The 9,443-nt window shown below is 62.6% G+C and overlaps 1 protein-coding gene across 7 annotated transcripts in view; it reads right to left on the bottom strand.

Moving 5' to 3' along the window:
• Positions 1 to 9,326, bottom strand: part of LOC113204238 (signal-induced proliferation-associated 1-like protein 3) — a 41,839-nt gene extending 32,513 nt beyond the window's left edge. For 6 of the 7 annotated variants that reach the window (XM_052267692.1, XM_052267684.1, XM_052267706.1 and 3 more), the window contains exon 1: positions 8,741 to 9,326. The gene's annotated coding sequence lies outside the window, so the exon portion shown is untranslated. The remainder of the gene's footprint in view (positions 1 to 8,740) is intronic. The other variant, XM_052267702.1, reaches the window with a different exon arrangement.
• Positions 9,327 to 9,443: the final 117 nt, after the last annotated feature.

The following is a 9,443-nucleotide window of genomic DNA, read 5'->3' as shown; positions in this document are numbered from 1 at the left end:
CTTCTGTCCCACCCCGTCGCCCTTTTGTGACGCAAGAGAGGCATTTCCGGCGGGCCCGGGTCGAATCTGCCCCACCTTCTCTCTGCCCTGCGCATCATGTGTGTGAGTGGCGCCAGAGGGAAGGGGGAGAGGGAATGACACATAAGAGAGAAAGAGAGAGAGAGATGATCACCAGTAAGGCCCGGGCGTGGAGAGGGAGAGGAGAGGGTCATCCTGTGGAATGCCGTCTGTCCCGGTGCGTCGTCCGTCCGCCGTACTGCCCGGCCAAAAAGTATCGGTCGTTCGACGGCGCGGCGGCGGCGCGTGGCGGGCAGCTAACGACCCGGCCCCACACGAGGTGTCGCTCGGAGCCAACGACCTCCCGTCGTCGTCCTCACATCCTCCTCGTGGTGGTGGTGGGTGATGGTGGTTGTAGGTGATGGTGGGTGATGGTGGTGGGTGATGGTGGTGGGTGATGGTGGTGGGTGATGGTGGTGGGTGATGGTGGTGGGTGATTCCGGCGGCCGCCATATAGTTTCTCTATGGTCGCCGCCGTCACCCTCAAAGCTACGCAGGCAGCTCCCCCCCTTATGTTTGCCTTCCGCCCCACGACGTGTCTGACTGACCCCTCGCGAGGCAACACATAAACAGTCGCCCGCGAGTTTGGCAACACTGCAAGAAAGAAGACGCAGCGGAGGAGGAGGCGGCAAAAGACGCCCGCCGTCCCCCCGCGACACGCCGCCGCCGCAGGCCGCAGGGTTGGCAACGCTGCAAGGACGCCGCCGCCGCCGCCGCGGCCCCGAGATGATATCGCAGTGCAGCCAACTGCACGGGATGATGAGAGGAGGAAGGAGGGAAGTCCACCGCAGCAGGACACTCCTCCATCTGCCGGACGGGACGGCGAGCAGCGCAGCGCAGGGGATACGCCCCCCGCGCACTTCCTGGCCTCTCGGTCGCTTCCTGCGCGCTCAGCAGCTCAGCGCTCAGCTTCATCAAGCTTCTATGAGCTGGCTGCTTACTCGCGGCCCATTTCGTCGCCGTCGCCGTGGAGAGGTGGACTGCGTGCGTGTTCACATCTACCACACACAAATTCTGTGCGATTTCTCGCATGTCCGTACTATCGCTCTTCCATCTTCGTCATACTTATATAGGCGAGAGAAGGGGGCTGCTGTCAGGCGCCCGCCGCCGGGGCCCCGGGCCCAAGGCAGGCAGCAGCGGCGGTCAGGCGGGCGTGGGCCGTCGAATTCATTCGAATCTCATTCCATCTCTCTCTCTCTCTGTCGACTCGATTCGCCAACCGGATTTCCCTTCTCTCGCCTGCCTCGCCGTGTCAATAAACGTCACCCGGCCATGCGGCGTGGCATGGCGGCGGGGTCGCCGGGAGGACTCTCTCTCTCTCTCTCTCTCTCTCTCTCTGCCCCCATGAGTGGCATGGCGCTCATCGTCGTTGTCCTGGTCTTGGCGCTCGCACGGTGTCAGCGGAAGCGTGCAATCTGCTTCATGAAGACGCGCTCCGCTGTGCGCTCCGAGGGGCGCTGCTCCTCCTCCTCCCCCTTCTTCTTCTTCTTCCTCTGCCTCGCTCTTCTCGGAACACACGCCGCGCGCCTTCGCGGACGGATATGGCCACGACGGAGCCACTTAATACGAAAATTACAGCGGCTCCGCGCTCGCTCCGCGCGCCTCCGAACTAAACACCGAGCAGCCGTGTGCCGAATAATTGCCATGAGCGGCGCGTCACCCCGCCATTTCTCTCCAGATTACTCTTTATTATTTCTGCCCCGCCGCGTCCTTCTCTCAATCTTTTCTTTTTTTCATTCTTATTTTTGCTCCACAAATCTTCCTGGAGTGTGTGTGTGTGTGTGAGCGAGCGCTCGCCTTTTGGTCCGGTCTGGCGCAGCAGAGGGCAGCAGCGAGCGGGCAGCGCAGCACACCAACAACCACCACCGCAAACAGTTTCATTTTCTGCCGGCCAAATTGGCCTCTGCGCGCCTCGCCATTTCCCCTCATCCCCTTCTTCCTCCTCCTACTACACTATACACCAGCGTCGGCGGCGGGCACTCCATTTACGACACACACACACACACACACTTTATACGGCCGGCTCAAGCCGCACGCACTGCATCCGCAATTTCGTGTGCAAAGCGAATCAAGCAGAATCAGCGCGCGGCGGCGCGGCGTGCAGTGCAGCCCCGCTCGTTACGGACAGGCTCGCGGAGATTATATATTTAAGAGAAAAACTTATGGAAAAGACGAAAGAAAAACCTCCCACGTGTAAGTGTACGCGATTGACGCCGATAAATGCAGTCATATGCCGAGCAGTTGTGAATGGTCTGTAAAGAAGGATGCATATATGGTTTCGTTTACAGTCACACTGCTGCTTTGATGCACAGAAAAGGGCTGCGTATGGTCAACGCGGCGAGGAGTCGTCGTCGCGCAACGCGAGTCAGTGTCACGTGTCCTTGTTGTTGTTCTTGGACGTGCACAGAACTGTCAAGGCGGCAGTTTCTCTATGCGCAGCAGCAGCATAGCGCTCCCCCGCGACAACAAACGTGCCTTCCATTGAGCTACACGGGCGGTAAACAAATTACGTACTTCTATCGGGTTGAGAGGGAAGGGAGGTACTTTTTTTACGGGCCCTATGATTGAGTCCAGTTTAGATCTGATGAAAATTTGTTGATACACTTTAGGAGGACATTAGAAGAACTCCGCCTGATGATATTCTTGGTGAACCTTTGAACATCTGGCGAATTTTTGAAGAACTTCTGATAACGTTTTGGAACAACTTCTTGGACAACGTTTTGAGGTGAACAAACTTTGAAACTGCTGTGATAACTTCGACTTCAGAGTGCGTAGATGATTGAAAGCCTATATGGTTGCATAGGCAGTCAGGCTAGGCGCCCGCGGCACAGGGCAGGCACAACACAATGAAGCTGGGCGCGCTAAGGCCGTCACCACAGATCGACATCACGTGCTGCTGCTGCCCTCCTCACCTGGCCGTGCCCCCCCCCCCCCCAATCGGATTCCAAAGCGACACAATGAGGTGTCAACTCAACCATCCTTCCTGCCGCGCCGCTGCAAAATATATAACGGCCTCGATTAATTTTCAACTCACGCAGACAAGACGAAATATTATTTCTCGGGAAATAAAAATGACTACGCATAAAGAGCGGGCGACGGACGGGACGGCGGCGATAAACAGCCGCGGTGATGGAGGCTGGCGGCCGATAGTGGAGCTGGACCACTTCCACCTGAGCGTCGCGCCAGGCGGGGGGCGGCGGGGAGCGCGCGCGCCTTTGTGAGTCACACCACTCCGCGGCTGCAGCAGTAGCCCAAGGACGATCTCTCTCCCCTCTCTCTCTTCCTCTCCGCCGGTGACACATCCTCCTCCTCCATGACAGAGTTAGTGTGGTACTTCCAGGTGAACGGCAGTGCGGCAACGTTGGCCCCCCGGAGCATCACTTAGCGATAAGTCGCGACGCGACACTCCGCTGGCCGCCGGGACGCGTGGCGGGGCGGGGCGAGGAGGGAGGGAGGCCCACGGGATGGGAGGCCTCGCGTGAATCACCTCTCTGTTCGGGACGACGCCGGGCCGATGATAACGGCTCGTCCGAGATGGGGCGTAGAGAAGACGCGCCCTGCCCACCTCCGGCTGCTGCTGCTGGCTGCCGCTGCTCGCGCGCGCCCCGCTGCTCAGGTCCACAGTCCGGGTCCGGCTGGTCTGTCCGCTGACGTGACGTCCCAACACGCGACTATACGTACTACGCGCCTGCATCCGGCCCCGGCCCGTGTATCTGGGGCGCTGTAATGAAGCCGTTTCCGTAATTCACCTCTAAACAGGTCAAATTACACGCCCGGGACGGGACGGGACCACGCGCGGGCAGAGCAGGCCGCCGGGCCGAGCGGCCGGCTCGTGTCAGCAGCCCGTGGGCCTGCTCAGCCATCGCTCAGCCGCGTTCAGCCGCGTTCAGCCACGTTCAGCCACGTTCAGCCGTGCTCAGTTACACACGGCCGTGCCCAGCCACGCTCCTCGGCCATGCTCAGCCACGCACGCTCAGCCGCGCTGAGAGAGACTAGCGCAAGGCGTTGCGCAACACCTGCCGCTTCCACCCACGCGGCCTGCTCCTCCTCCTCCTCCTCCTTCCACCCCCCACAGCCTCCGGGCGGCAGACAATCGAGTGGAGCGGGGTTGCGGCGGTGCCCACCCCGCGACAAGCAGGTTGATAAGGGCAAGGTCGCCACGCCACGCCCCGCCCCCGGCTCGCGAGGACCCGCTCGCCTTTCCTCCTTTCTTCTTCTTCCTCCACCTCCTCGTCGCCGTTTCCGCTCGGTCCGGTCCAGGCGGCCCGGGCCCGGGGAGGGTCCGCCATTACACTCGGCTCGGCAAACCTGTATGCAGCTAGACCTTGCCCTTGGGGCGCTTGTGGCCGGGCCGGGTACCGGGTGGGTCTGGCGAGGTATAGGTACTCAACCGGTTCTCCCCCCTCTCCCTCCTCCAGCGGCGGCGGCAGGCGGCAGGGGCGCAGCCTCATTCATCAATACTCGTGGCGTTGTTGTAGCGCAGCGCGACACGCACGGCGTCGTCTGCTGTCAATGCCACGCTCTGCCCGGCTGCCGCTGCTGCTGCGCCCTGCTGCTCGTCTATTCAATAGGAGGAGGGTCCATGGAGCCTGCTGGAGCCTGGGCTGGAGCCTGGGCCCGGCCGCCGCTGGAGGCGCTGGAGCCCAGACACACCACCTGCCGCCGGGGGCTCGGCTCGGCTCAGCTCGGCCCGGCTCGGCTCGGCTCGCCGCTGGAATGCGAGGAGAGGGCCCCGCGTCACGTGTCCATAGCACGCATCGCTCAGTGCAGAAGCTGGCGTCGCAGAAACGTAACGTCCTCCTCCGTGATGACCGCGTCATCACATCATCCCTGCGCTGTCGCCGCGCTCTCCATGATGATGATGATGATGATGATGATGATGATCCTCGTCGTCATCCAGGACGACGTCGTCGTCGTTGACCCGCTGCCGCCGTGCTCGCCGGCCCGTCGACCGCCGCCCAACGGGACCGCATCTCGCCCGGGGGGCCCAACGGCAGAGCGAGATTTCCAGGCCCCGGCCGCCGGCCTCCTATAGGCCTACGCAAATTCCACGGATACGGCAGCAACATGTCCAGCAGGGGCCGCGCCCCGCCACGCCACGCCCCGCGGCCGGCAGCGCGCGGTGGCAAAACCACCGACGGAACCCACCTCTCCTCTCGTACGCCCCGGCCGGTTGTGAGTCGAGTCGGCCGGCCGGCGCGGCGGGTACACTGCGGAGAGCGCCGACACGTCTCGTTATTCCCGTGGAGGGAAAAGGCGCGCAACCCGAATGCAATTAAGCCCTTCTAAATGCAGCCGGGGGGATCACCACCGCAGCAGCGCACACTTTTATTGTGCTCCGTCTCATTCCTTCTTCTCTCATTTTGTATTTTTCTTATTTTTACTTGGCCAGCAGTAGTAATCATTTCAATTTCCGTCCGTCCGGCCGGCCGGCCGGCCCGTGGAGCGAGCGCGCGCGCGCGGCCCCCGCCGCCACGCCACCCCCAAAGTATTTGATGATGGCAGCGTCCCGATCCCGACGCTGCTTTTGGCCTGATGCCGCAGTTGGCCTGACGCCGCCGCCGCTCGCTTTTGGCCTGATGCCCGCCCCTCGTTAGAGAGACTCTCGCTCCATTCGAAGGCAGACGGACTCTGTTGTCGTCGTCCCCCGGGAACCGTGAGCGCGCGGTCGGCGCACGACGCGATGATGGCTCTGGGGCACGAGAGGCCAACACAGAACGGCCCGGACAACAAAGAGGCAGCAGCAACTGGCTCTCTGGCTATCGCAGAGCACGGCTCGGGCGACACAAAGTGCGGCGGTCGCGATAAAAACAGAGGCTGCTTGCGGGGCTGCGCCCCATGGCAGCGCTGGCTCTGGTGGGTTGGTGCGGTGCGGAGCCCCGAGAGTAAACACCAGAGAAGAGACTCTCTGACTGACTTCCGGAGGGCGCGAGACGTATACACACACAGACAACATCGCGCAGTCTCGGGACGGAAGAGTCATGTCACCGCCGTCACCGCCGGCCGCCCCGTCGCCCCGTGGGCCACGGATGCACTCGGAGTAAAAGTAGAGCCGCGGGCGGACACCGCGATGACGTCGAGTTGCGTGAAGTGAACCCGACCCCGACCGCCACACTTGCCTGCCCTGCCACTCTCCGCGGTTGCGCCATTTCACGGGGTTTCCGCTGAATATTCGATCGAAATGTTGTTTCCATTCACAAACGTTGTTGTTGGGGCGACCGCGGGTCCCCGCGGCAGCCCCAAGAGGGCGAGGAGGGACGGAGAGGAAAGAGAGAGGGGGGGCGTCGTCGCCAGCAGCGGCGTGGAGGGACCGGAGAGGGACCAGGACGACACCAGATGCCGCGCGGCCGATAGCGGGTCGGGGGTCGCCCTCCGGTCGCCCTCCACGCACTCGACGGCCAATTACACTCTGGAATCACTCTCATCTCTGTGGATGCGCGTGGGGAACACCACCCCCGCCCGCCCCACCGTCCCCTCACGCAACGCAAATTGGCCATAGAGGCGGGCGCTGCTCGTCTGCTCGAGATGCATAAATTTGAGGGTCGGACGAGCAGCGCAGAGCAGGATGTCGGCGGCCGACGATGCAGCAGCGCAGGACGGCGGCGGCGGTGTCCGAGTGCACCGTGCACTTCAAGCCGTGCACCCCGCGACGGCCTCCTCGGACCGGCAGGCCCGGCTGGGCTGGTGTTGCCACACCCCGGTCCCCTCTCTCGGCGTGTCCAGCGCCGCGATTTCAATCAGAAGAGGACGGCGACAACATCCGGTTGCACCTGGCCGCCGTGGCGACGCCGCCGCCTGGTCGCGCATTTCTGATACCCTCCTCCTCCTCCTGGCCGTGCGGGGGGGGGGGGCGTTGTTCCCACGAGTCACAATACGGACAGACAGGTGCCCTCCTTCGCGACGTCACACCCCACTGGGAGGGGGGCGAGCCGGGGGCCAGGACGGCCGCTGCCACAGCCGGGCCAGGAGGGCAGGGCGCCTCCTTACCTATGTATCTACTAACACATCGGCCGGCCGGCCGACCGACCGGCTCGAAAAATCGAGGGGAGAAATGAAAGAGGAGGGGGAGATCGACGAGGCGCATCGTTGTAGTACTTCTGGGATGGGATTCGGAGAGGCAGGCGGGGGAGGGAGAGGAGCGGCAGCTACCTGTTGATGGGCTGGGCCCCGTTGATGGTGTCTGCTGCGGCTTGTAGTTGTACTCGTACCCGTCCCAGACGATCCCTAACCCCACCCAACAGCCCGGCGAGAAGGACGCCGTCGCGCCGAGAAATGGGAAGGCGTTCCATGCATTACGCAGACAGAGCAAGAAACCAATTAAAAATCACTTTCTGGCCGGCTTGCTCAACGAATTCCTGCGCGCTGCGGCGCCTGGCTACGGGGACCGGCGCGCCCTCCACCACCACCGGCCCCGACCAGCGGCGTGGAATTCCAAAATCAACGAGGGAAACCCTATGAAACCACATCCTCATTTACCTTCCTCGATCCACCCACCGAAAGTCGTCCGGAAACGCCTCCTTATTTTGTTCCTGTGTGCTGCTGTTGCTGCTGCTGCTGCTGCCTGCCTCGGCTCGGGGAGCAAAGTCTACTCGGGTCGGGGTGTGCTGTGCAGCAGGCCGGAGTGACCACCAAGTTTCACCTTCGCGCTCCAAAATCGGGGTGAAAACTGATCCTCCTCACCGCTGCGCTCGGCTCGCCTTGGCGCTGCCTCCGAGCAGCAGCAGCAGCAGCAGGCGCTACTCGAATAGGGCCGGGCGGGGCGTCGTCGTGGCCTTGGCGCCGTGCTGTCACGACGCGTTACGCCCCGGGCGGGTGATTCCCGCCAACGCCCCCCTCCACCGCCTCCCGGCCCGGCCCCGTCACCCCCGGGCCCCGCGGCCAGGGCAGAGTGTCACCGGGAAACCAACCCAGTTCCACACTCGGTGAAACACATTGTCGGAGAGGGGAAGGCCAGCAGGGAAGGGGCGGGCCAATCTTCCCAGCCCAGCCATTCCATCTCACTCTGCCGGCGGCGCTGCGCGCGCTGCGGCCGGGAGTCGAACCCGGGCCCCCGGGTGTCCTGCTGCTCCAGTGGAAGGCTGGGCCGCCGGCACGGCCAGGCGGGCAGGACCTGCGCTCGCCTGTGTGCCCAGCCCTTCGGACTGATAAGCTATCTGAGAGTGCAGTGCCGGTTGTTGCCGGCTCGGCTCGCCGCGCCCCGCGCCCCGCCCGCCCCGCCACGCCGTGCGTGGCGGTGGTGGGTCGGTACGCCCCTACGCCCCTCTCGCCGAGAGGCTCTCGGAACGCCCCTTTTCAGTTTGAACGAGTTTGGTCGTTCAATCGTCGCGGTCGATCATCGATGGGCGATAGTTCGAGAATGGAAGGAGGAAGGGTGGCGGGGGGCAAAGAGCATGCAGGAAATGCAGCAGAACCAGTCCGGGGTCGCCTGCATCAATAAAAATAATAAAAACCAGGGCTGGACGTCCTGTTGTCCGGCGGCACTGACGGCGGATATTATAGAGTTAAGGTAATGAGCGCAGTTCGGCTCGTCGCTCCAGGAACCTGCGAAAAAATTATTGTGGAACGATTCGTGCAACTGGCCAAAATGGTAGATTTCAGTCGCAACGATAAATGGATGTCTGTTGATGTCAGGCAGGCATCTTTAATGAACCTCGTTCTCCTTTAAAGTAAATGCAATACTCACATCGTCGCTGGGTGCGGACGATCCACGGTGTTTCGGAACACAAAACAGGGTGGCGATTTAATTGGTCCGGGCAGAAAATAATCCAAAGCCCCTAAGTATCCAGTCTTCAGGTTCACGGCCTTCTTCGCGCCATCTTCCTTGATTGTGTGTTTTTCTTTGATATTTTCTTTTTATTCCCTGGAGCCACTCCACTCCACCACACCGCCTAGAGGGCCCCGGCCCCGGCAGCGGCCGCAGCCCCGCGCCCCGCAGAGCACAGCGACTGCAGCTGCTGCAGCAACAAGTTAGCCAGCCAGCCAGCCAGGGCTGGGCAGCACGGGCTCCCGTAGGACTGCACGGGACGCACCCTGGCACCTCCTGGACGAGATCACTTGCACTTTGGCGTCAGCCTGCAGACGCACACATACATGCGCCCGCGCACACACACACTCACACAATGTACACAAACAGACGCGCACGACAACAACACAGGGCGCACGGGGCACACACAACCGGCGTCTAACTCTCCGGGAGAGGAACTGAGCTTTTCTTCTTTTGCTTTGCTTTGCTTCGGGCGGCTTCGGGTCCGCCGTCGCCGCCCGCCGGGCCGGCTTGCACTCACGAAGCGTGGCCAGCGGACCCTTCCCCCCCTCCACCACACAGACCAGGGGAAGGGGGACGCGGAGGGGGGGCACGCGGCCGGCAAAGGAGGGGTAAATAGGAG

The sequence above is a fragment of the Frankliniella occidentalis genome, unplaced genomic scaffold (assembly GCF_000697945.3).
Source record: "Frankliniella occidentalis isolate FOCC.00 unplaced genomic scaffold, Focc_3.1 Scaffold4, whole genome shotgun sequence".
NCBI lineage: Eukaryota > Metazoa > Arthropoda > Insecta > Thysanoptera > Thripidae > Frankliniella > Frankliniella occidentalis.
This window is presented reverse-complemented; position numbering and strand designations above follow the sequence as displayed.